Raw genomic sequence first — 26038 nt, 5'->3', positions numbered from 1 at the left:
GGGGGGGGCTTACCAAATTACAGACAAAGTGGTAGGAAATTATCAATGGTTATTGTTTTACATATTGTTATCTACAAGATAGTTTCTCAGGAACACAAATAGACAAATATTAGTGAGTTACAGACAGAAGAGGTAGGAGATTATCGATAGTTGTTGTGCTATACACTGGTATCTTCAAAGTGGCTTCTAAAGAAAATAAATAGAGCTATACATGAGTGACCTATTGAATAATCATTAGCTATTCTCAATGGTTGTTGTAGGAAACACATAATAATAAACATATCTCAATTTACAAAATAGGATAGGAACAATACAAACATTACAGAGTTATGGATAGATTAGTAGGAAAATATCAATGGATGCTATAATACATGGTGGTATCTTCAAAGTGGTTTCTCAGGAAGACAGAGATACACAAGAAAGATCTAACAAGTAGTTACAGCCTAAAGGTTGTCAAAAATAGCATATTACCTCCTCACCAGTGACTCCTGTCACAGGTGTGACGGCTGGAAGAAAGGCCAGGATTGAAAAGAAGGACAGAGAGACTTGCACCTGTGTCAAACAACAGGCTGTTTTCTTGTTCCTCCATAGTCATGATTACCCGGGGTTCCTCCATGGAGATGACAGTCTGGCCAGATGGAGAAGACAGAGTATGCCCCGGGCCCCCTCATTCCTGTTGGACTAACTGGTAGGATGGGTCTGGGCTCTGGGACCTCCGCTTCAGAGGGCGGACCAATCTCCAATTAAACCTTGGTTTTTAATTACCATTTTCTACAACGTGACACTTGAAGTCATTGGAGGACTTCGTGACCAGAGGAGAAAAAAGGATAAAATGGTTCTGAAATATCTTGTAGTACCAAAAGGAAAAGAAATATTCACAATATGACAGCAGCATGTCAAAAAGACATAAAACAAACACAAAGGTCTCTCAGCCTCTCAAAGAAAGTGAGCAACAAAATAAATGACAGTTCTGGGTTATACTCCTTAGAACAAAAATAAATAATCAAAATTCCATGCTGATTCAAATAAATAACCTGACAACTAAGTCAGGGAGAAGAGTTAGTTGATCCTCAGTACAATTTCAGTAAGTAAAAGTGAAATAAATGACAAAGGTAAAAGAATCACAATTTGACAAACACCATAGTAATAGTTTTTGGAGCAATGTTATTAATGAATACTAAAATTAATGGAATACTAAAATTAATAAAATTAATTAATGGAATACTAAAATTAATGGAAAATAAAGTGAGATATTGACATAGTCTCAAAGTATTTTTCTAAAAGAACATTCATTACAAAGAGGAAAATAATGTCTTTGCAATAAAAAATTGGTCAGACACAAGTTTAGCCAAGGGATCATTACTAAAATTAACACCACCAATTATGGCACTTATCAGCATCCTAACCTTTCATTACAGTGAGTAAGAAGGACACGAAGTCACTTCTATGGTGTTCTTGCCAAAAATGCACGGCCTGACCTTCAGCACAAGGAAACATCAGACAACCACAAACTGAGAGATATCCTACAAAACAATGGCCGGTGTGCTTCAAAAGCACTGTAGACAGAAAAAGCCCTGAGGAATAGTCACTCACCGGAGGAGACAACTGAAACAGGACGAGTAAACGCCAAGCAGTGTCCCAGCTTGGATCTCATTCCAGAAAACACCACTCCAGTGTGATATCCACAGCAGTGTGTCATGCAAGACTGTTCACGTGTGGGAAAGCTGGCTAAAGATTATGGGAACCCTGTATTGCTTGCATTACTTTTTTAAAGTTGAAAATTATTACAAAATTAGAAGTTAGGTAAACTTTTTCCTTCAAAATAGAAGCTGAAGCAGACATGACCTTATGTCTATACTGCCTTAAGATGCAGTCCAAACTCTTAAAAATATGAATTTCAGATTCTTCAAACCGCATAATAGACAGTCCTGGTCCATCCCTACCTTTTTGAGCTGTAAGGGCCCTCCAGTCCGTGGAATTCAGCTCTTCCTCAAGCAACTTTCCTCATAATTATTTCATTAGTGCCTCCTCCTCCAAAACCTAAGCTTCACAGGATTGGAGACCATGTGTCATTGTAGACCATGCGCATGATACAGCATGCAACGTACAGGAAGCACTCAATGAACACTCACTGAACAAATGATTGACTAGGGGGCCACCAAGGGCCACCATTCCTTGAGCTCAAACTCAAGGATTCAAACACCTCTGATTCACCATGTCTCAGGTATACCTTTTCAATTTTTTGGAATATGCCCAATTTACATTGGGACCTACTCGTAATTAGCTAGTCCTATAGTCTGCTTGTTCACTAGGTTTATTAAGCAAATACTTAGGCCTTATTTCTACCCAGGCTCTGGGATGGAGCCAGGGAAACTCCTAAGCAGAGATGGAATAACCTGTTCATCCCAACTCTTCAGGACCTTTCTTTAGCGCCTGGAGACAGTTTAGTTCACAACAGTTTAGTTCACAAGGACAGAATCTGCAATCAGATGTAGGTGCCCATCATAAAAATTGTAATGAGAGGTAGCATTTCCTGCAGTTCACGTACACAAGACACAGGGCTATGCGTTTTCCCTATGTGGTACCGTGTGAATCTTAAATGCCCTCTGAAGGCCCACATGCTAAGGCACAGTCCTCAGGGTGGCTCTATGGCGCGTTATGGATACTTGAAGAAGTGAGGCCCGGGGAGATCTTTAGGTCTTTGAAGGCTGCCCTGGAAGGGACTGTGGGATCTCAGCCCCCTCCTTGCTCTCCTTTACTCCCTGGCCATGATGTGGGTAACTTTGCTCTACCACACACTCCTTGTGATCACCACCTGATGCCCCCATCAGACCCTAAAAGTAATGGTCTCTCCAATTGTGGACCAGTACCTCCAAAACTCAACAGAACACCCTTTTCTCTTTATAAGTTGATTATGACAGGTGTTTGTTAGAGTAGTGGAAAGCTGCCTAACACATCACATGTCCTGTTTAATCCTCAGAAAACCCTAGCATTACTGCCATTTTTAAAAGGGGGAACGAAAGCATAAAGAGATTAACAGACTCTCCACAAGTCACACAGCTAACGAGTGGAATCAGGCCCGAATCTCTGGCTGTTACAGAACTCCTTAAAACTGTGCTTTCTCGATCATCTCAATGAGGCCAACGTTGTCCTGGCTGTGCAGATGTCTAACTAGGAAAGGCTTCTTAAGAGACCACTGCTATGAGGCTCTCCTCTGGCTGTCTGTCATATCAGCATCTGCTATGCATTGTGAATAGTGTCTGCACACATCATCCCTGGTGTTGAGCATGGCTGGTGGGTGGCTGCCTGGTAGGAATTTGAGACCCAACAGGTTAGCAGGGCAGGACCTGGCAGACGTATGAGCAGGAGAGAACCTTCTGGGTGGGGGCCTTAATTACACCCAGGCAGGAAACCTACCCCACCTCTAGGCACAGTTCCTTTTCTGGGGCTCATCTGAGAGACAGGGCTGTCAGCTGCATGAGGCTTGGGGCTAGTTTTAGAAGAGTAAGACTTCTACTATATTTCCCCCAAAATAAGACCTAACTGGAAAATAATCATCTTTGAAAACTAAAGATCAAAAATGCCAGCCCCAATCACTTTGCCTTACCTGCCACTACACAGCAACCATGGAGCGAGAGAATAGCAGGTGAGGTGTAAGCTGCATGACACTGACTATCACCATGCTAATGACCAGCTCTTACTTTTTGGGTAGGTCTTATTTTTGGGAAAACCCAGACTCTTCAGTTTCCTGCTCACCTTCCTGCTAGGGATTCATTTTGAGTGAGTCCCCAAGGAAATTACTTCTACGCCTTCCCCTCCCCTTGCTCTTGGTAGCATGGCTTCACCATGAGCAAACTTCCTCACTCCAAAGGAACTCAACCTTCGGGTCCTATTTCCCAGCTCTTCAAGAGGGGAAACGCCAAAGGTTACAGCACAGCAGGTTGTCACACTTGGTTCTTCCTCCCTGTGACAGTTGTGTGCCTGGAGCAAGCCTCTTGACATCTCAGACACCTTTCCCTGTTCTCAGAGATTTTAATTTCATTTTATCAGTACATGTTTGCAGTACCTAATGGTTACATTTACCACAGGGAGTTGGTATCACAGAGTGGTTTTGAGACTTACATGAGATCCATGTCTATAGGTCTTTTCAGGGTGCATGTGTTAGTAACTCTACTTCTTCTTCAGCACAGATAGAAACCCGGAGCAGCTCTGCATGAAGCTGCTGGCATGACAATAAGCATCTGCACAGTGAAAGGTGGAAGGCATTGGTTTTGCTGCATTGAGAACCCAGCTGTTCTTCAGGAGCTGGGCATCCCAGACAGGACCCACAAAGCCTGAACCCTCTCCTCACTTCCACTTCAACTCACCTTTACTGAGCCCCTGTTATGAGCTGAGCTAAGCATTATCACATCCAGTATCTCATTTAATCCTCAGCTCTCTCTCTCTCTCTCTCTCTCTCTCTCTCTCTCTCTCACACACACACACACACACACACACACACACAGGCTGACAGAATTCCCCTAAGTTGCTCAAGTTCATAAGTTAGTAATAAGTAGATTCATGAACTTAAACTTGGGTTGGCTGTCACCAAGGCCAGTGCTGTAGCAACATACAAATAACTTAGCAGACACTTCAAACAGCCTGAGACCTAAGCAAAGGTAGAATCACCTGCTTTATATATGAGACAAATAAGTGTCCAACAGTTTATGGGGCTGTAAGTTTCCAACAGTTTATGGGGCTGTAAGAATAAACTAAAGGCAAGAATCCAGGCCTCTGGTTTGGTGCATTCTTTATTCACTCATTCATTCATTCATTCATTCATTCATTCATTCATTCATTCATTACTGTTCTCTGACTTGTAGCTGTCTACCCAGTATGGAAAAGCACAGATGGGGTCAGGGATGGTGGCGCACACCTGTAATCCCAGCACTCAGGAGGCTGAGGCAGGAGGATCATTGCGAGTTTGAGGTCAGCTTGGGCTACAAAGTGAGCTCAAGGCTAGCCTGAACTGCATAGCAACACCCCGTCTCTGACAAAAAAGAAAAAAAAAAGGAAAAGCACAGATGAATAAGACAGATCCAGATCATGGCAGAGCTCATAGCCCAGTGAAAGAGACAATGACGTGCAGTTATAGTAAAGACAGTAAGGATACAGAGCCATAGAGTGGTGTTGTAAGAGAAGATGGGAAAAGCCTGGGAGAAAAGCTGTTGCACACAGAGGAAACAGTTCAAGCCAAGAAAATGTGGAAGAGCACAGTATGTCTGGAGAACTGTCTTTAATGTACTGTACCAAAGAAGGAAGCCAGAGAAGCAGGCAGTGGGAGACTGTGGAGGACTCGTGTGCTATGTTATTCTGCAGGCAGTGGAGAACCAATGGTGGCTTTAAAGTAGGAAAATGCTAGTATCAAATTGCATTTTACAAAGGCTCTGGCCAACACGAAGAAGAAGGGAAACCAGGTCAGAAATTTTACCAGCCAAGGATGCATTTGGCTGCAAGGAACAGAATACACTATAGCTTAAATACAAGGAAGTTTCTTTTTCTTCCACAAGAAGTCTGAGGTGAGGTGGCCCCTGACCTTGGTCTGGACTGGAGGCTCTGGGATTTTCTCTGCTTTTCCCTCAGTAACTACAAGTGCTGGGGACCACAGACTCACAATGGCCAATTTTGCATACTTCCCTAAGGGATAAATCGGGGCTTGGGATTATTGGTATCACCCTTTTAAAATTTCTCATGAACTCTTTCGTGATGGGCCTTCCTCTCCCACCCACTAAGACTAAATTAAGACCATTAAGAAGAAAAAACACTCCAGCGAAAGATCCTTCTTAACATGGGGTCATCTCCACCCTGTTGAATCATCCCAGGATTATCCATCACTGCTGAGTCATGGACCTCTGAGGCTTCCGCCACCTTGACTCTTCCTCTAGCCCCTCCTCTCACCGTGTACACCCAGTCAGTGTGGCTGGCACTGACCTCCCAGCACCCCTTCATGTGTTACTAAATTTGTCTCTGTCTCTTATTTCATCCTTTCTCCATACCCCTCATACAAGCAGTTGGCGATCTTGGCCAGGTCCCCCATATACAAGATGGTGGCTCCAATCTTGCTGTTGATATTTAAGAATGAAGAATGGCAATAAAGAATGGAAGTTGTATTCTGCCCCCCTTTTTAATCGGAAAACAAAATCTTTCCCAGAAACTTTCTGACACCTTCTCTTAAGTCTCATTGCAGAAAGAACTGTCACAAGCTACCTCCAGCTTGAAGGGAGCCTTCCCCCTTGCAAAGCCATCTGGGAGGAAGGGGCCAGGTCTGAGGATTCTGTTGGCTGATCTACAGTGTCCCAATCAGTCCCATGAAAATGCGGTGAGTGTAACAATTCTAGACATGTTCACGAAGCTCACTAGCGGCTGGAGGCTGATAGAATATAAGGAGTGAAGGACAAAGAGGAGTTCAAAATGACACCCATGCCTGGACAGGCAGACAGAATTCAGTCTGGGACATAACTGAGTTTCAGGTGGCTGTGAGATTCCCAGGGAAGAAAGACTAAGGTTACAACTCCAGAGGGAGAGACACAGAAACTGGAGTCACTACATGTGGGTAATAGCTGACCACGAGCAAGGACGAGGTTGTCAAGGGGCGGGGGTGAGTGGGAGAAGAGCCGGCGTCCTGGGTGAGTCTCTAGAGACACTGGCATCTAAGGAGGCAAAGAAAGAGAAGTCTGTGGAGAAATCTGCTCCTCCAATTTCTCCACAGTCCCTCCTGTGTCTAGTATCTCTCACGTTAAAAAATTAGAATCAACAAACCAAACAAAAAAATGAAAAACCTTTCTAACCCCACAATTTGGAGAGCAAGCCTGTCCAACGGACTTTCTGCGATGATAACAATTGTGCATCTGTTCGGCCCAGGTCAGCATGCACTCGCCATGGGCAGCTGTCAAGCACCTGGATGCTCAATGTGGTGGAGGAACTGAAGTTTTAACTTTGTTTCATTTTGCTTGTCTGCATAGCACTCACCACTATCTAATCTTCTCTATTTGATTGCTTTGCTTATTTTATTTGCTTTCTCTTTCCCTTTACCAAAAGGTAGTGTGTGAGAGCAAGGGCTTTTTCCATCTTGCAGAATTCTTGTCATATAGCAAGTGCTCATTAAATATGTTTAACGAATGCATAAAAGGGGTTCTCTGTAACACAGAAAGGTGAGTTAGGAGTTCCTCTTACTCCATCTTCTCCTCTCCTGTGCCTTTCTTTGCTGACCTAGAATCTCTTCCACTTTCAAGCACTACCCTTGGGAGAGGTGTGGCCACAATCAAGTGTTTAGCAAACATTTAAAGAACAGGGTGTGTTGTACTCAGGCTGTGAGTGGAAAGAGGACACTCCCAGGTCATGGGGGAGTCACAGATTCTGCCCTCAGAAAGGTTCTGATGTGGGGGATGAGAAGGTATAAAAACCCCTCACCCTGAGACAGGAAGCTCTCAGTAAATGCGTCACAAGGGCCTGTCCCAGGGTTTCTCTCATCCAGAGCTGTCCCCTCTCTTCGCCCTGCGCTATTGCATTCAGAGGCCACCAAGTGAAGCCGAGATTCTGGGCAGCTGTCACCTTGGCAAGGATCCTGGTAGAGAGGGGACAATGGGCTGAGGCTTAGCTTAGGGGACAAGAGGCCTCTTTCTTTGCAGATAAACTTGGTTTCCCTTCAGGCGAAGCAAGGGCAGGACACTGTGGTGAGGATGGGACCCCGTGCTGCCAGAAGGTGGCTGTAGACTAGGGGTGCCATGTGGATCCTGACCTCTTATCGGGCTTCTGCGAATGCCCTGTGATAAGCCCCTCTCCACACCCAGCAATTTTGTCCTTGGCTCTGAAAGAGGTAGAGCTAAGGTGAGGTGAACATGTGGCCTCCAGGGGCCCCACACTAAGTATGGACTCTCCCAGCGTCCCTTACAGCCCTGGAGGTAATTCAAAATCACTTGGTTGTGGAGACACACACACACATACACACACACACACACACACATGTGCGTGCCTCCCCCCACACACACATTCCTGTAATCTTAGCTACCTAGGAGGCTGAGGAAAAAGGATCACAAATTTGAGGTCACCCTGGACAATTTAGTGAGACCTTGTGCCAAAATAAAAAAGAGGATGTAGCTCTGTGGTAGAGCACTCCTGGATTTGATTCCCATCAGAAAAACAAAAAATAAAAAAAGGACCATCCTCTCTGAGGGTTGTGGAATCTCTCCCTCCAAAAGTTTAGGATGGTCTTCCCTTCCTCTCTGCTCATGCTCAACCCCCCACAATATATTTCTTGAGATAGACAGAACACCACCTCTTGTATTGAACCATCTTATCACAAGGGAGGGTCCCTACAGTGATGCCACACCCCAAAGGTGAGCAGAGTCCACTGTGGGAGAAAATCCACTCCCGTGCCATCAGCACGAACTTTTTTCTCCTCTAACTTGACAAAGGAGAGATGCTACGCGGAAGCTTTGCCAGGAAGAGTTGGACTGGCTGCTATTGTTTGGGCAATTTGGATTTTAGGGAAAAGAACAAAGAGGAAGAGTCAGGGCTGAAGTCAGGTAGGGACAGCTGTGGAGAACAAGGACAGGCACAGGCCTCAGTGGGAAATTCTCAGTCCTGTGCGGCTCATGCCATGAAAATGAAGGTGCATAAGAACAGAGATGTGCCCCTTCTCCATCCCTTGGGCGTCAGCACCACTGCTGCCCTTGCTCTGGCTGCGCCACGCACAGCATAGGACCTCAGCCAAGCTGGTGCATGGAGCTGAGAGAAAGACGGTGGGCCCTGGGACAGGAGAAGGCAGTGGAAGCTAACAAGGAGGAAGGATTCTTGTTCTTCTGTCCCTGGTTGAGGAAGGCAGGGTGCAGGACACTGAGTGCCTGAGGGGTGGAGTGGACAAGGGGGGCCCTAAGAAGTCTTGCCACAGGTGGGTGCCACTCTGGTGCCCCCATGCTTCCCACAGGCTCTGCCATCTCTCCCCACCATCATCATCAGCGTAAAGACCCTTGCGACATGAAACTACCCACTACCCTCTGTGTCTTCTGATAACCCCTTCACCATTTTCCTCAATCAGTCAGTGTTGTTCTGGCTGCCTCATGGCCTTTTGCTCGCCATAAACAACTGGTCAACCCAGTTCCCCACTGCACTGCCATTTTGTCTCTTGCTCTTTCTTTTCACCGTGCACTGTAACACCTGGCAGGACAATGGGGACTCACTGCAGGGGTCCCCGATAAAGGCGTTGGCTGGGCTTGCCAAGGTTGTTGTAGGTGTAGACCCATTATGTGGTTACCACTAATTCTTGTCCTGTAAAAATTTGACCATTTCCAATGTAGCACCTCTACCCATATGGAAAGAATCATAAAAGATTTTATAGCCTTCCACTGTGTCCCCTGAGGAAGGAGCAGTTTGTTTTCTAAGGGTCCCCTAAAATCCCCCTTTAATTCTCCCTTGTCCTAAGGCTAATCTGTCTTACTGTGGGGTATAGACTGGTTTTAGTGGTTCTTTGGGAACTAGGAATAAGGCTAGGGTCTTCAGGGGCTCTAAGGCTGCACTTCTATCAGCCCTTTGATTTCCCAGAGAGTTGTTTTGAGTTCCCAAAGAGACATGTCTCTTTGATGTACCTTGTAATGAATGACAGCAACTTGCTTGGGAAGATAGATGCCTCTAAGAGTTATAAAATTTCTCTCTTGTGCTTTATAGATGACTGTCTATTAGTGAATGAACCCCTTTCTTTTCAGATAGTTGCATGGGTAAGTAGCACTAGAAAGGCATATTTGGAGTTTATATAGATATTTAGCTTTTTGCCTTTTCCTAACATCAGTCAAGAGCTACAAGCCCTGCTTTTTGAGTAGAGGTCCCTGGAGGAAGGGGTTTGGTCTGAATGACCTGTTGTAAAGTGACAACTATATAACCTTGCTTTTGATGTCATTTCTGGACAAAGCTACTTCCATCAGTGAAACACATCCTCTCAGGGTCTTGGAGGGGCAGGTCACTGATGTCCTCTCTGCTTGCATAGGTCTGGGAAATCACCTGTTCACAAGAGTGGCTAACCTCTGACCCTGTAGGCATCAAAAAGACAGGATTAAGAGTAGTGCAAGTGTTTATGGTAACCTCAGGGGTGTCTAAAAGCATGGCCTGGTATAGTCCCAACAGCTAAAATCTGCTTTGGCCTCTGCCAAAATTTGAGACTTCCCTCAGTTTTTCTTGTAAATCCCTTCCTAGTAAGACAGTAGGACACAGTGGGACAATCAGAACTCATGGTTGAACATCTGACCTTCAAAGTGACATATCAAAGCAAGAGTCAAGATTCTCTGACTAGAGAATCTCTCAACTCTAATAATGGTTATATATCTAGAGAAGGGCTTTCCAGAGAAGGAAGTTAAAACAGAATGAGTTTCCCCTGTATCTAACTGTGAATGGACTGGCTCACCCATGACATTCAGGGTCACCCAGGGTTCCTTGTAGGAGATGACTAGGGATGGTACAGGTTGCACTGGGCCCTCTCAGTCTTCATCGCTGTGGGAGATGGGGTTTTGGCTGTCCTATGCCCTCTCTGGGCATGGGGACCATCAGTTCTGCAGAGTGGGGTTTGGGCGGTAGCTTGGTACAGTGAGGTGCCCAGTGTTGTCTTCTTGCATTTAAAATGGAAATTTTCCCTGGGTTGTCTTGGATTTTCCCTTAGAAGAATTGCCAAATGTGACACCTGTAACTCTGGTCCTCCTCCTTTTGTCCTCATCTAGATCCTGATTGTTGAACACAGAAGAAGCCATGTCCAGCCATTGGGTCAGAGGGGCTCTGGGATCCATCTGAAGTTTTTGTAACTTGTGCCAAATATCTGTTAATAGCTGATTAACAGATGAAATGATGTCCCATCAGTTCCTGTCCCTTCTTGGAAGATGCATCTAGTTTTATATACTTTATGAAAAGTTTTAACTAATCAGCTATGGAAGAGGGCTGGATTTGCCTCTTTGCCTGTATGATCCCTCTTACCTTAGCATAATTAACAGATTGCTGATGTACCTTTCCTTCCCATGATAGAAGCAGCTATAGGATCAGACATCATTTTCAGCCCATCAGTACTATTAAATCCCAGATTGCTTCTGTTGGAGAAATAAAACCTCTCTGGGGCAGTTTCCTTCCCTTTTAAAGTATATTGTTCATCTGCATAGCTTTTAACATCTCCTAGGATTCTTTTTTTTTTTTTCCATCTGGGGTACAGCAAGTGACCAGAGTGAATTGGGCATTCACCATGCTAGGTGAAAATCAGGTGTAAAAGTTTAAAGCCCATCTGCAAACATATGAGGATCCCCTGAAAGCCAGCCTAACCATTCTTTGCATTGTTGAATATCTGCAACTAAAAAAGGAAGCTGGACTCGAATAGTCTCCTCTGCTTCTAGGACCTCCCTCAGGGGCGGGATGAGTTGGAGTGAAGTGAAAGGCATCGTTTTGTGTATGTCCAGTAGAGCTTAAAGCTGCCAGAGGAGCATGATGAAGGGGCTAAGGAATACTGAGTTCCTCTAAGGTGCTAGGCTCTGGTGGAGTTCCTGACTCACTTGAATAAAGGTGACTGATTTACTGGCCAGGGGTTACAAAGAAGAGGTCAAGGGACCACCCAGTTTGCTTGTCTTCATTAATCAGATGGGAGTAACATGGAGCAGGCAGCTACTCAAGGAGACCAAGTCACTAATAGCTGTTTTTCCTAAAAGAGTGAGATAGTTGAGCAATGAGCTGCAGAGAACAGAAACATGAAGAGTATACTAAAGTATACTAAATTCTAGGCCACACACATGGAACCCGGACAATCTGTTCTGCAACTGGGTTCATAACAGGCTCTCTGGCAGCTCTTTACTGACTGGTACCCACAATGAGTGACTGGAAAATGGAAAAGAGAAGGAAGAAAAGGACAGAGAAACTTGAGACAGGCCTGTGGGCCTCTTACTGGCTGGGAAAGATGCAGGGCCATGTGCTTCCCCTCCCCTGTCCCACATGGTGGGGCACACTAGGAAACTGTGCCTGGCACCATGAGAAAGTTTTCTGATTATTTTTATCGCTCTCTTGTTCCCTGCCTCTCCCAATAACCAAAAAGATTCCAACCCTCTGAAGGATGAAAGCCTGTCCTAAGAGAGAAGGGGATTGCACCTTTGCTAGAGAAAAGAAAAAGGGAAGGAAAAAACCTTCTCAGCCATAGATTTTAGAGAAAGAAACAAAACAGTGCCCAAAAGGATTTAATTGATCTTGGCTGGTTTCATCAAACTATGTTAACAGCTTTTGGGGAGCCTTCTTGTAGAGGTGATTTCCAGGTTCTTTCTTGAACAAAGACCCGGTCAAGTAAGCACAAAGGTACTGAGGTTTTACATTTATGAAAGGTAAGAAAAGACCAATACTCTCTAGAGCCAGTTAAAAGTAGGAAAAGAAGTACCCTGTACAAGTGAAAATGGACGACTGTACAGGACAAAACACAGCGGCCAAGAGCTCAGTGGCAGCCATCTTTTATATCTCCTTCTTCTCTGGCTGATGACAGTTCTAGGTCATCCAATCAAAAACATGCTCAAGCTTTCTTGAGAACTGAAGATAGACTCTCTGATTGGTTCCAAATGCAGGACTTTGAGCAGTGCTCTTCTCAGGTGTCCTAGAACTCTGATGGATAGGTCATGCCCACTTCCTGAGCCAGTTTGCCACACCCTAATCTCCTGCCTCAACTTGACTGGCAGGAATCCTAGCTTTTGCTCTATAACTTTGCCATAGACCACTGGGGGAACTGGGCTCACCATTCTCTTCCCCCTACCCTCAGCTTCTAGCATAGTATCTGGCTTCTACTAGTTTAGGAAGTGCATATTGGGTTATACGCCCTTCTGCATATTGAGTGAATTCCTACCACAGAGGAATGAAGAGTGGCTTTACTCATAAGCCATTGTTCAAACACCTGGCTGCCCTAGGGAGAACCCACCTTTTTTCCCATTTCCTTCCAATCCTCCCCTTTAGGGAGCAGAGAATATCGCAAAAAAGTAACCATATACAATTGGGCTAAAATGATGGGAAGGAATCAAGGGTGTTTAGAATGTTCCTTAGGGTAAATTTGATGTTTAATAACGTGAAAAAATCCTCCTCTCTGGGCCCAGGGCAATGTCCTTTTTTATCTTCCTCTGGGCCTTTCTGTGGATGCTGCTCTATCTAGCTCTCCTTCAACTGTGGGAGCTCAATCTTTCTACCTCCTTCACAGTTTCCCTGAGTCATGGGCCTGGCTCTCTATCTAGGACCTTTTCTCCCTCCAGAGGGACCTACAGCCTTCCAGTGTGTTCAGGGTTGAGCAGCTATGCACAGGCAAGGGACAGTCAGCCAAAGGTGTGGTAGTCCACAGCAAGCATGTCTTTATTTTTCTTGGGAGGCTTTGGCACAAATAAATGAGAATACCTAGCCCTACTGATGTATTTTCTGTGAAAAGTAAGCTCATGAGCCATTGTGTTGGCCAATGCATAGTGTCTGCTTCCTCCTCCACAGCATGTAAAATGCACCACATTTTCAAGTTAACCAGCAGAGAAAACTGGTAAGCATTTGTTTTCATTTTCTAAACAACTGAATTTGCTGAGCGACATCTACAATTTAGAACACAAGTGTGCTACAGATGGTGAATTCCATGGAGAAGGGCAATGGGCTAGGGAAAATGTGAAAGAAGCATTTTAATCGATCTCTGTATTTGTCTGGAGGTAATTCACTTTTTGCCAAAACAGCACAATGGATTTATCTGACTTCCTTTATGGCTATTCAGCAAAGGAGAAATATAAAAGGAAGGATTCAGAGGATTGGACTAAGGATTTCTCAACCCAAAAATTTAAAGAGGGTGAGGCCTTAATAAATGAAGGACAATGACAATTAATTGGAATGATAAACAGAGAGAAAAGGTGGATGACAAACACGAGTGTAGGATATTGTTCTGTGAGTACATCTGTCCAGTCCTGGGTGGGGAAAGACCCTTTGTCTCTGGCCCCCCACTGGTCTGCCCACCAATGAGTACTTGCTATGTGCCAGTCCTGTACTTTCCAACACATATGAACTCATCTAACCCTTGTATCTCAATGTGATAACTTCAGTCCTGGAAGGCCAAGCTCTAGCATGAAGTCTGTGTAAACTAAATGAATTAGTTAAGAGTTTAAATAAAGATGTGCCCTTGTGGGCCATAGAGGTGCCTTGCAAGCCTTTGCTGAGTCTGAGTATTAGGTCCTTAGTAAGTATGAATTAAATTGAATGTAATTTCCTCACACACAATACCAAAGCTATTATAGTGAGTAGAACTACAATATGCTTAGGGGGCATGCAGTCCATCAGAGTATGGGATAGATATTAAATAAATAGCAACAAGTAGCCTCCACTCCTGAGCAGCTCTCCTCTGGGTGCATACCTGTCTAACCCATTGTCTTATCCACTCTCTTCCTTCTAATGGGACAGCCAGACTTGGGCTGGGGAAATGCAACCTCCACCCTACTCTGAAGTACAGGCTAAGCTGCAGACTTGTTTGAGCTTGTCCTGTGCTGGCTTCAAAGCAGAGACCCACCCTGCCTGGCTCAGAGTGGCTTCTCTGCATTCCTGTGCCCACGCTCACTCAGGAGGGCTGGGGCAGAGGCGCAGCCTTCCTCTGCCTCTTCTGCCTGGACCACTGACCGCAGCCCAGCCTGTACTTATACAACCGGAGCCCAGGGCATTGCTCCCTCCTCCTGCTGGGGCTGGGTGGCTTCTGGAGGCAGGGCTGGGAGGTAGGTTCTGGGTTACACTGTGGAAATGGGAGCCAATGTCCATCTCCTCTAGCTTTACCCATGGAGCCAGTTTGAACACCCCAGATCAGACAGATCCTCCAACACTCACTGCTCAGTATTCTTCTCTGCTGATATGAAACACTGGAGTGATCCTTTGCTGGGGTCAAGGGCCTTTAATTTCAACCTGCTACTCTATCCCCACTGTGGACAAGCCATAAAATCTCTCTGGGCTTTCCCCAACCATGAAAAGGAGAAACGATCTCTCCTGTTGTGTGCCTCACAGGATAGAAAGACCAACTGAGAAGAGTATTAGTAACAGTACTGGTGACAATAATAGTAATTTGTGTCTGGAGTGACTCTTACCTGATTACCAAAGCACTGAACAACCTTGAACTGGAGTACATGGATGCTGAGTCTGAGTATTAGTTCCTATTAGGAACAACCTTGAACTGGAGTACATTGGATGCTGTCATGAGCAAGTACTACAGCTAACAGGGTGATGTCCCCAGCCCAGTTTGCCTTCCTGCCCCCAACTCCTATGTCATGGAGACTGGGACAGAGGTTCAGCTCCTCTCACAGTTCTGTTACCCTGGATTAGAGATGTTTCCCTGCTCCAAGGGCTATACCACCTCTCTCTTGTCTGAGACACACTGGTCCCAAAGCTCCCTGTGACTAAAATATGAGACATTTCCAGGGGAAATGGGTGGAACTAATGGAGATCATTATCAGCTCAGAAATGGCAGCGCAACTCCCTGAGCAGAATTGAAACCAAAGCCTAAAGTTAGGAAGATTCCTGGAAGGATCTAACACGCTGAGAGCAGGCAAAAGAAATATACTAAGGCCCATAAGAGGAAAACGTATTAAGTAACTATATGTGCCATACAAGTCCCAAACTCTCCTCTTTCTCCAAGGTCTCCTCCCTCCCAGGGTTTTCACTGAGGTGTTTCCTATACGAAAGAGTGTGTGTTTAAGCCAAAGAAACAAATCTGTAAGAACACACAGACCTACATTAAAGCCCAATTAACCAAGACCACTAGGCTGAACAAGCCAGACTCACTGATTCAGTGCAGCAGGAGAGGACTCCAGAGGGACGGCAGAGTGCTCAACAGGGCAAGGAGGAGAAACATCTCTTGTGGGGTTTGGGTTTCTGCTACAGGATTTGGAGGAGAGTCTGGGGCTCAGGGCTGAATTGGTAGCCATTTCTCAAGCAGAATTAGAATGGGTAGGAATTAACTAGGATTGGACGCTGTCATGAGCAAAGCCAGTCGAGCAATTGGCTACCCTCAGGAATAGGACTGTTGAGCAGAGTGGGTCTGCAAGCATCATAGTTAGAAAGCAGGGGTGCTCACAGAGGCCGCATAACACTTCACAGCTGCTGCCTAACTTTAGAAGAAGCAACACTTCCTGTTAACTTTGTAGCTGGGTTTATCTGAGGCTCTCCATCCCACTTCAGTATGGCAGGGCTGCTTCTTTTTTATTTTAAAGAAAATAGTACAAAAAAAAAAGAACAATAGCAAAATACAAACAACACAAAGCAAGGACATTAAAAATGACATGGTTTCAAACCAAATGATAGAGATTAACAATGGTTGTTATATTACATATTGTTATCTTCAATGAAGTTGCTCAGATTACCAGATGTAAGAATAGGCGATTGATCAAATATTAAAGGAAATAAGAAAATAATAATTTAAAAGAACATTAGAGACCATACATAGTGTCACTAGGCAGGATTGTAGGAATTCACCAATGGACGTTATACTGCAAATTGTTGTCATCATATAAGTTGCTCAGATTACCAGATACAAGCATGCAAAATTGGTCAAAATATTTAAAAAAAACTTTCAATCATTAATTGTTCCCCTCAACAAACCTTCAGACACCAACATGGGCTGCTTTTTAATTTTCCATTCTGAGTGGATCTTTACTCTTCAATTTGATACAGAATTTACATTCTTTGACAGAGCACCATTGCTTAGGGAAACTTCAAGTGGGATGGCCTACGCATGCTCACATCACAGGATGCCCGGAGACATAGCCCCTCAATTCAGACAAACTGTCTGTGCTTCTGCCCCTTTCATCTCTGAGATCTCAGGCAAGTTATTCACCATCTCTGTCTCTCAGTTTCCTCATCTAGAAAATAGGAAAAGATAAGATCTCTTGCTTCACCGTTGTGAAGATTGACAAAATATGCAAAGCTCTTAGAATGATACCTTACCCTTATTAGTGTTCAATAAACATTAGTTCCTTTTCTGATTATTTTTATTTTAAAACTACTACAACTTTTAATGAAAATGACAGATTTGTTACACGTATTTTCTCCTCTTCTTTAAAGAGCCCTCTAAATTTTAATAAAGGATCAAGGTACAGCAACTCCAAGCAAGGAAGAGATAAATAGAAAGGTTAAGGGCAGCTGAGAGACATCAGTTACTCAGAAAAAATGAGGTTGATCGGGGAGGATGACAAGCAATGAAGCAGAGAACAGGAGCTAAAAATAAAAAGAAATGTATCTTTAGAAATTAGGAAATGAAAAAAAAAAAAAAAAGAAATTAGGAAATGTAGCTGGGTGTGGTAGCACATGCCTGTAATCCCAGCACTCAGGAAGCTGAGGCAGGAGGAACTTTGCAAGTTCGAGACCAGCCTGGGGTACAAAGTGAGCTCAAAGCCACCCTGAACTGCATAGTGAGACACTGTCTCAAAAAGATAAAAAATAAAAAAAGCAATTAAGAAATGTATTACATGAAGAAGTGAATACAAATGTCTAGAGAGATAGACTCTGCATATACATAGAGTTTAAACTCACTTTAAAGAGTAATATATACTGTTAATACAATACTGTGAACACCCACATGCCACTACCAAGCCAAAGAAAAAGAGCACAGTGTCACAGTTCCTTTAACATCTCTGTGCAGTTCTGTGGCCCTCCCTGCTTCCATCTCGCAATCCTGCTGAGATAACCATGGTGCCAAAGCTTGTGTTAATTCTTCCCTCCCTTTCGTTTACACTCATGCATATATGTAGTTCTTCCTAAGTGACGCATGTAGATTTTTCCTACAATTGATCTTTATATAAATGAAATATTTCACATATTCTGTGATATTTTTCATGAACATCCTGCTTCTTTTTAAATAACAGTTTCATTAAAATCTTTCATTAAGATTCAAATAACATAAAATTCACTCTTGAGAAGCATACAACCCAGTGGCTTTTCATACAGTCACAAAGTTGTGTAACCTTCACCAGCATTTAATTCCAGAACATTTTTATCGTCCACACAGCTGCGCTGATACACTCTTCATTCAGTCACTCGCCAATCCTGGCTCAGCCTGGGTGGCCTCAGGAACCACTGATCTACTTCTATAGAAGGAGATGTGTCTATAGACTTGCCTCCTGCATACATTATGTATAAATAGAATCATACAATATATAGTTCTTTCGTGTCTGGCTTCTTTCCTCTAGCATGTTTTTGAGGTCCATCCATATTGGTTCATACCGCATCAGTGCTTCATTCAACTTTATGACTGAATAATATTGCATTGTATGGACATACTATATTCGTTTCTCTGTCCTTCAGCTGACAGACATTTGCAATGTTTCCATTTTTGAGCTATTAGGAATACCACCTCTTTGCACACTGACCTATAATTTCTTACAGAGATATATGTTTTGACTTCTTAGAGAAAAACTAGGAGTGGAACTGCTGAGCCATCTGGTAACTCTACTTGTAATGTTTTTGTGGGCCTGTGGGATAGTTTGCCACAACGGGCACACATTTGACCTTCCACCCACAACACAGGAGGCTCCGGTGGTGTTTTCAGATGCTTTCGTGGTGATGTGCATGACTGTCATTGGTCCACTTTGTGTCCGTACCACACTGTTTGAACATTCTACAGCTGATGCACATTTGAGTCAGTTCCAGGTTTTGCTGTTATACACAACGCTTCTGTGACTTTCATCTAGAGGGCAACTGGTGTAGATGATCAGTTTTTTTCAAAGTACGGTCGGCCCTCTACCTGTACAGGTTCCACATCTGCAGATTCAACCGACTATGGTTTGCAAAACGTTTTTTAAATCCAGAAAGCTCCAAAGAGCACACCTTGAATTTGCCCTGTGCCAAGCACTATGCTGAATCCACAGGAATGAAGTAACGTGTGTTTGCCCTAAGATATATGCTCAACTGCTGCCCTTAAGGTACGTACCTTTCACCTTTATTTACTAATGCTGAGTTGTTTTCTAAAGTCTCTTTCTAATAACCATTTCTGTCCTTGTTGTTAATACCGTTTCACATCATCTACAACTAAAAGCATTAGCATATTTGTTTAAATCTTGGCTAATCTGATGATTATGTTATATTCTCTTATCACGTAGGTCTTTTTTCGGTACAAGGGTTGAACCCAGGGCCTTCACATTGAGCTACACTCTCAGCCTATTTTATTTGCATTTTGAGACAGGTCTTCCTAATTTGCTAAATTGCCCAGACTGGCCTTAAACTTCCAACCCTTCTGCCTCAGCCTCCCAGAGTGCTGGGGTTTCAAGCATGCACCACCTTGCCTGGCTTCATTGTGGCTTCCATACTGGCATTATTCTGATTTCTCATCATACCGAGCACCTTTTCACATGTTTCTGGATCATTTTGGTTCCTGTCCAGGGAAAAGTGAGGTGTCTTTTGCCTGTCTTCCTGTTGCTTTTGTTTGTTTTGATTTGCAGATTTAAAATAATTTTTGTTTTTTTACTTTTTATTTTTATTAGTACATGTTTGCAGTACACAACAGCTACATTCGTCATGGGGGGTTGGAGCATGCACATAACACATCTTAATTCTTTTTATTTTTCTTACTCATTTGTATCTTCCCAAGATTCCATATTCAAATCCTTTGTCAGCTATAAAGACCACTGTTATAGAACTCACTTGTATAAATCAACCTTTGCCAAAGTTAATGAATCACCATCAAACAGACCGTGTTATGTAATCATAAGAAGATGTTAAAATACAGCAACAAAAACACACCTGTCTTTAGAAAGCTTCATATTTGGAAATGTTAAGCAACCTTTGATATCTCAAAATCTAAGACAAAAATAGTATGAATTATAACAGTAAGTATACTGTTTTTTATGATAGTAAATATGCAGACACATCTACTTCTACAGAAGTAGATCAGGGGTTTCCGGGGCCACTCAGGCTGAGCCGTCTTCAGTTTGCGGCTTTTCTTCCATTTCTCCTCACGATACACTTTGACAAGCAGTGTCAGTGAATTCAAATGTAGATAATGTATTGATGTATTCAAATATATACACCTTTTCCTTTAGTTTGTAAATTATGTCTTACTTAAAAACACTTCTTTGACTTGATGTCATGAAGTTATCCTTATTTTCTTCTCAATGTTTAAAATGTTTGTCTTTTATACTCAAATTGTTATCCCACCTAGATTTTTCTTTTTTAGCTTATGAATAACAGAAAGCTGTTTCTCACAGTTCTGGAGTCTGAGTAGTCCAAGATCCAGATGCTGGCAGAGTTGGTGTCTGGTGAGGGTCCATTTCTCAGCTTATAGATGGTGCCTTCTAACCCGGTCATCGCTGTAAGGAAGAGGACTGGAATGTATTTTCGCATATGGTGAGGATTAGGGACTTGATTTTTCCCCACGAAATGAATAACCATCAGTGTCATCTGTCTCAACCTTTAAGCTTCCTTCTGTCTGTGAGGTTGTTGCTAGGCGCTTACCATGTCCCAGAGATCAATGTGCCTACCTTCCTCTAGTGTGACACAACCTCACTTACTGGAGCTTCATAATACATGCTAATATCAGAGGGAACCTTTGTCCTGCCACCACCAATAATCTGACTTTTCTTTGGGAGGGTTTTAGACATTCTGGCCCCTTTCCTCCTCCAAACAGACTTTAGAGTAAGCTTCTCACATCCCACAGAAAATAATACAATGCTTTCAATGGAAACTTCTTTAATTCTATACACTAAAATGGAGAAAGTGGATATAATCAGGAAACTGATCTTTCTTTTCTCCAAATACATTATATTTTTCTATTATTCAGTCTTCTCTAATAAATTTCAAAAGTTGTATCATTTTCTACATGGAGGTCTTATATACATCTTGTTACAGTCATTCTTAGATATTTTCTTTATAATTAGAAACTTTAAAATGATATTCTTCTGTTTATTCCTGGTATAAAATTAAAACAAATATCTGCATATTGATTTTGTCCATGGACACTTTGCTAAATTTTCTTACTAATTATAGTAACAAACTCGTATGTTATTTAGAGTTTCCCATGTGAGATTCATCTTATTGGCAAATAGAGTTTTATTTCCCCCTTTTTAATTCTTAGATACCTTCTACTCCTTCTCTTTGTCCTTCTTCCTGGTCCTCTTCTGTCTTGAGGAGCTACCTAAATGCTCCGCTGAGATCTTTATTTTGCTCCTGACTTTTAAGAAGCCATAATATTAACACTGTCATTTTTTCTTGTTGCTCATGGATCTCCTTGATTGGGTGAGGGAATTACTTTCTAGGGATAATTTCTTTTTTCGTTTTTTTGTTTGTTGGTTTGTTTTCCTGCTACCAGGAATGGAACTCACAACCTCGCACTTGCCAGGCAGGTGCTGTGCCGCTGAGCTAAATCCCCAGCGCCCTCTAGGGATAATTTCTAAGAGGTTAGTTTTATTGACAATATATAAATATTGAATGGCTTCAAATGCTTTTTCTAGCCCTATTGAGATGATTATCTCTTTAAATCTCTTAATGCAATAAATCATATGAACATGTTCTCTGATATAACTTCCTGGAATAGAGACATGTATTATTCTTTTAAACATGGCTATACTACATTTGGAATATTTTACCTAAGTTTTTCATCATATTCATGAATAAGACAGATGATTAATTTTTCTTTTTTTAATCTGTCTATAACTTGGGGATCTAGGTTTGCCTACAGTGAGTTTGGGAATATTGTCCCTCTCACTGTCTTCTATAAGTGGATAACTTATCTCTGTCTTTTGAACACCCGGTAGAACTCATGTGTGTGATTGTTTGAGCCCAATATTTTCTTTGATTCAGTTTCTTTAGTAATGATAAAATCATTCCAGCTTTCTATTTAAAGTAACAGTGATCATTATCAGTTTTTTTTTTCCTGAGAGTTTAATTTCACCTATGAATATAACTTTACAGGCATAAAGTTACTTATAGCATTCCTTTATTCTTCCTGACCTTGGAATTAGCCCTCTTTTCATTCCTGAGGTTGTTTGTGGGCACCTTTGTTTTTCTTGCTTGGGTGATCTTGTTGAAGCTTTAATCTCTGTATTTTGTATTTCTTTTTTATTTTCAAAGTATTCTTCTTGTCTTATGTTTTCAGTCTTGTCCCTCATTTGGGTTTTTTCTAACATCTTTATTCACATTTTATTCCAATTTAATTAATTAATTAATCTTCAGTTTTTCTCCTCTTTTAAATACAAGTAATTTGAATTTATAAATTTCCTTCAGATTTCCACATTGGTTTTGGAACTTAGCATATTTACTGTTATAATTCATACTATTTTTGTCTTAGATTTTGAGATATCAGAGGTCACTTAACATTTCCAAACACGAAGCTTTCTAAAGATAGATGTGTTTTTGTTGTTGTATTTTAACATCTTCTTATGATTACGTAACACGGTCTGTTTGATGGTGATTCATTAACTTTGGCAAAGGTTGATTTATATAAGTGAGTTCTATAACAGTGGTCAGTTCTCGAAATATTTTTCTGTACTTTTTTTAAAGAGTGCCTTCTTTTAGTTAACTACAATATTAAGTACATGTCCATTAGATCAAACTTGTTAATTGTTTTACTTATAAAGATATTTTTAGAAATCCAAAGGCTGGATAAATTTACCTGTTAAGCCTCTTTGGGTTAATAAATTATTCACAATGGGCTCCCATGGATACAGGACAAAGGCGCCAGAAGAATACATGGGACCAGAGAACAGTAGCTGTCACTCCAGAGAACTGTGACACCCTGGGTTGACAGCTGTGCAGCACATCTCATAAACATTTTTGTATAAATAACTGTAAAATGTTATTATTTTATAATAAAATCTATTTTTTGTGGCAGTTTGTTTCCATTTCTGCACAGCTGTCTGGGGCACTGGTTTTGATGGGAGTAACACTGGGGAACACTCTCCCCATAAAAGCAAAGCAGAGACATTGCCAAGCAGGGGCTCAGGGAGAGGAAATTCCATGCCAAACACCTGAAAGGGTAGGGTGAGCAGCTGGCCAGGTCTGGTCCTGTAGCCAGTGTGCTGTTAATAGACAGTATGCCTGTCCCCTGTGGACTCCAAGCAGAAGATTGTAGTTCTATACCCACTGAGAAGGGGACACTAGAGACCATCATGTTAAGTGGAATAAATCAGCCACACAAGCTTAAGTATCGCATGGCTTCTCTCACATGAGAAACCCAAATCATAAATAAAGACCAAAATAAAAGATAGATAACAGGAAGAGGGAGGGTTTTCTCAAAGGGGAAGAAGAGCAGGAGATGGAGAGGGAAGGGAGGAGAGGGCAAGGGGACAAGAAAAGGCATTAGGATGTGTTACCTACAAGCACCAATTCCTCTCGAGAACTATAAATATTATGTCCTGAAAATATGCACTAACAAAAATTTTAAAAATAGAAAAAAAGAAGAGGACATTCTGCTTGAGCCTTAAAAAGGTTGGTCAGAAAAAATGTATGATACAATTACAATCATATGCCCCCACGAATCAATGTTCAAATAACATAGTACCGACTGGGTTGTATGCAAGGTAGAGAGGGTACAGAGTACCTAGTCTGGGAGTTTGTTGAGAAGTAGGTGGAGTGAGTTACATGAATGAACAGATTCATTCCAGCCAGAAACCCGGTCAAGGTGTGTCTCATGCCAACCATGCATATTAGACTTCATTATGTGCTTGAGAAAGTAGGAGGGCGGAGGGGGAAATGGAGGCACAGCTAAGGTTTTAGAATGTGGTCCCTGGGCCAGCGGCAATCGCATCGTCTGGGAACTGTTGGAAATACACATTCTCTGGCTCCACCCCAGACCTTCTGAGTGGGAGACGCTGGAGTGGGGCTCAGCAAGCTGCATTTGAACAAGCCTTCTGGGAGATGCTGATGCAGTTAAAGTTTGAGAGCCGCTGGCTGATAAAGGCGTAGGAAAAGCTGGCAGGAGCAGGCGGTGAGTAGGGAAACAGGACGTCTTGGCTGGAAAAAGCCACATTGAAGTTGAGTATCAAGATGGGCTCTTGTGCAGACTTCCCACCTCACCTTGCCCGACCCTGGTCTTCCACAGTAATCAGGTGAAGTCCACTTTCATTACTGTGAGTTCGGCGATCAGCAAGGGAGCCTCGGGTCAGCCACCCCCTATCCTGTGCATCGAATCAGGTATCAAAGAGTACATGTGGGCAACCTCACAGCAGAAAGCCAGAAAGCCTGGGGAGATAATGATCTCTGTTCGTCAAATCTGTAGAGCGGAAAAGTTTCTTGAAACCATGTTAGGATCCAATATGCATCATTTGGCCACCACGTCGGAGAAGGTGCCCACCGGTCCAAATGCCCTCTCCTGTACCAACCCTCAGCTTCCTGAGAAGATGATCCCTTGGGACAGAAAATCCTGCCATCTTCTGATCAGCCAGCTCAGGGGAACAAAATTCTTTCTCTCCACTGCCTTGTCTCTTGACCAACCCCGGCAAGCAGACGGATCCGTTCTCAGTAGCAGTATCAAGGGTTGGTGGGAGACCAACTTTGTAGTCTGAGGCTGGGAAGCCTCTCTATCACTGGAGGTGAAACAGATTAAGTTTGTCTCACAAACTACACAGCTGGTATCTACATAGAACTAACATGAAGGAAAAAATTACCCACAATCTCTTCACTAACATCAATTAGCTCCATATTCACCCCGTTCTGTTTTTATTCTTACCCATAGATAACAGTAATAAGTTTTAGGGTTTTATAGTAGACTAACATTTTGATGCATTAATGAATGAGTTTACATTTCTGTTTTGGTTTGTGCTGTTGTGTTTTACACCTTAGTTCTCCCTAGACTATCTCTGGAGATGGTTGTTGCAGCAGAATCAAATAATAAAATTCTGAAAGAGTGGGCTCTGAATTTCAAACGTTGAGGTCTAGGCTAAAGACAAAAGCATTTGAAAGTAAATAGCAGTCCAAGTCAATTTTTCCTCATGCCAAAGACTTAATAAAGCTTGCTGACCTGGGACAGAAGTCCAGGAAACCAGAAAGAAGGAGACACATGTAGTGGGGCAAGCCACCCCACCTGGACCCCCAGGGCCTGAGGGTGACACTGGGCCACGTTCCTGAAAGAAGCCTAGCGGGTGGGAGGTGTCACAGAGTTCAGTCCATTTGGCACCATGCTGTAGGCCCCGCTCAGATGTGCAGACCTAAGGCAATCTAGAATTTCCCCTAAGCCCGGAGTAGCTTTATGATGCAAACTGAATGTAGACAAGAAGGGCTGCCCTGGAGAAGTTTTGTATTCCAGAACAGAAGACAACTCCAGTCCTTCTTGGACCGAGGAATAGAAAAGATAGAAGCTGATGCAGTCCTGGTGGGGGCCAGAGAGAGGAGAGGATCTCAGGGGAAAGCAAGAAATAGGGGCAGAGGGGATGGTGACAGAACAGAGAATCTCCTACTGTCACCCAGAATCAACACCACAGGGCCCACCAGACACATGACACCGAGCACAAAAGGGGCTTGAAAAGGTTCGCTTACAGAAGATTTTAAAAAGTTACAAGTTTGGCACAATTCGTGATGCAGTCTGAGCCATCCTTGCTACAATCATGTAAGATAGTTCCCTATCCAATAACACTTAATGATTACTCTTTTAAGTGATTTGTCCTCATCAAATGACTGCTGTATTTTAATCATTCTCCTCTTGTTGAAGAATTACAGCCTTATTTTTAATTTTTAATATAATAAATGTATTATTTTTAATATAATAAAATAGTTTTCCCACAACATTGATCTGCCACCTACAATTATGCCAGGCTCTGGACTATCCTCAGGAATTCAGAAGAGAAAAAAGCAAAACATAATGTCCCATTGTCTGACGGGAGAGTTAGATGTGCAAACTCATGATCACAAAGCAATATGGGCAAGACTATAAAAGACGCTTATGATTTGTGCCTTCTTTTAAATTATTCCTAGGATTAGGTCCTAAATAGTGAGATTCCTGGGTTATGAAGACAAACTGCTTCCTCAAGGTATCAATTTGTATCAATTTCAATAAAGTTTCTGTTTTATTCTTCCCCCCCCCCCCCCCCCC

General features: G+C 42.8%; 1 protein-coding gene and 1 long non-coding RNA gene across 2 annotated transcripts in view; both read left to right on the top strand.

Moving 5' to 3' along the window:
- Window positions 1–5765: 5765 nt before the first annotated feature.
- Window positions 5766–11132, top strand: LOC106146470. Its single transcript, XR_001230917.1, has 2 exons — window positions 5766–6358; window positions 10743–11132. It is a non-coding gene; the product is annotated as an uncharacterized LOC106146470 (long non-coding RNA).
- A 7607-nt stretch (window positions 11133–18739) lies between these two features.
- The window catches only part of Fcamr (Fc receptor, IgA, IgM, high affinity), a 33904-nt gene continuing 26605 nt past the window's right edge, over window positions 18740–26038 (top strand). The window contains exon 1 of the mRNA XM_005375409.2: window positions 18740–18941. The gene's annotated coding sequence lies outside the window, so the exon portion shown is untranslated. The remainder of the gene's footprint in view (window positions 18942–26038) is intronic.

Source organism: Chinchilla lanigera, unplaced genomic scaffold (genome assembly GCF_000276665.1).
Source record: "Chinchilla lanigera isolate Chin_1 unplaced genomic scaffold, ChiLan1.0 scaffold00005, whole genome shotgun sequence".
NCBI lineage: Eukaryota > Metazoa > Chordata > Mammalia > Rodentia > Chinchillidae > Chinchilla > Chinchilla lanigera.
This window is presented reverse-complemented; position numbering and strand designations above follow the sequence as displayed.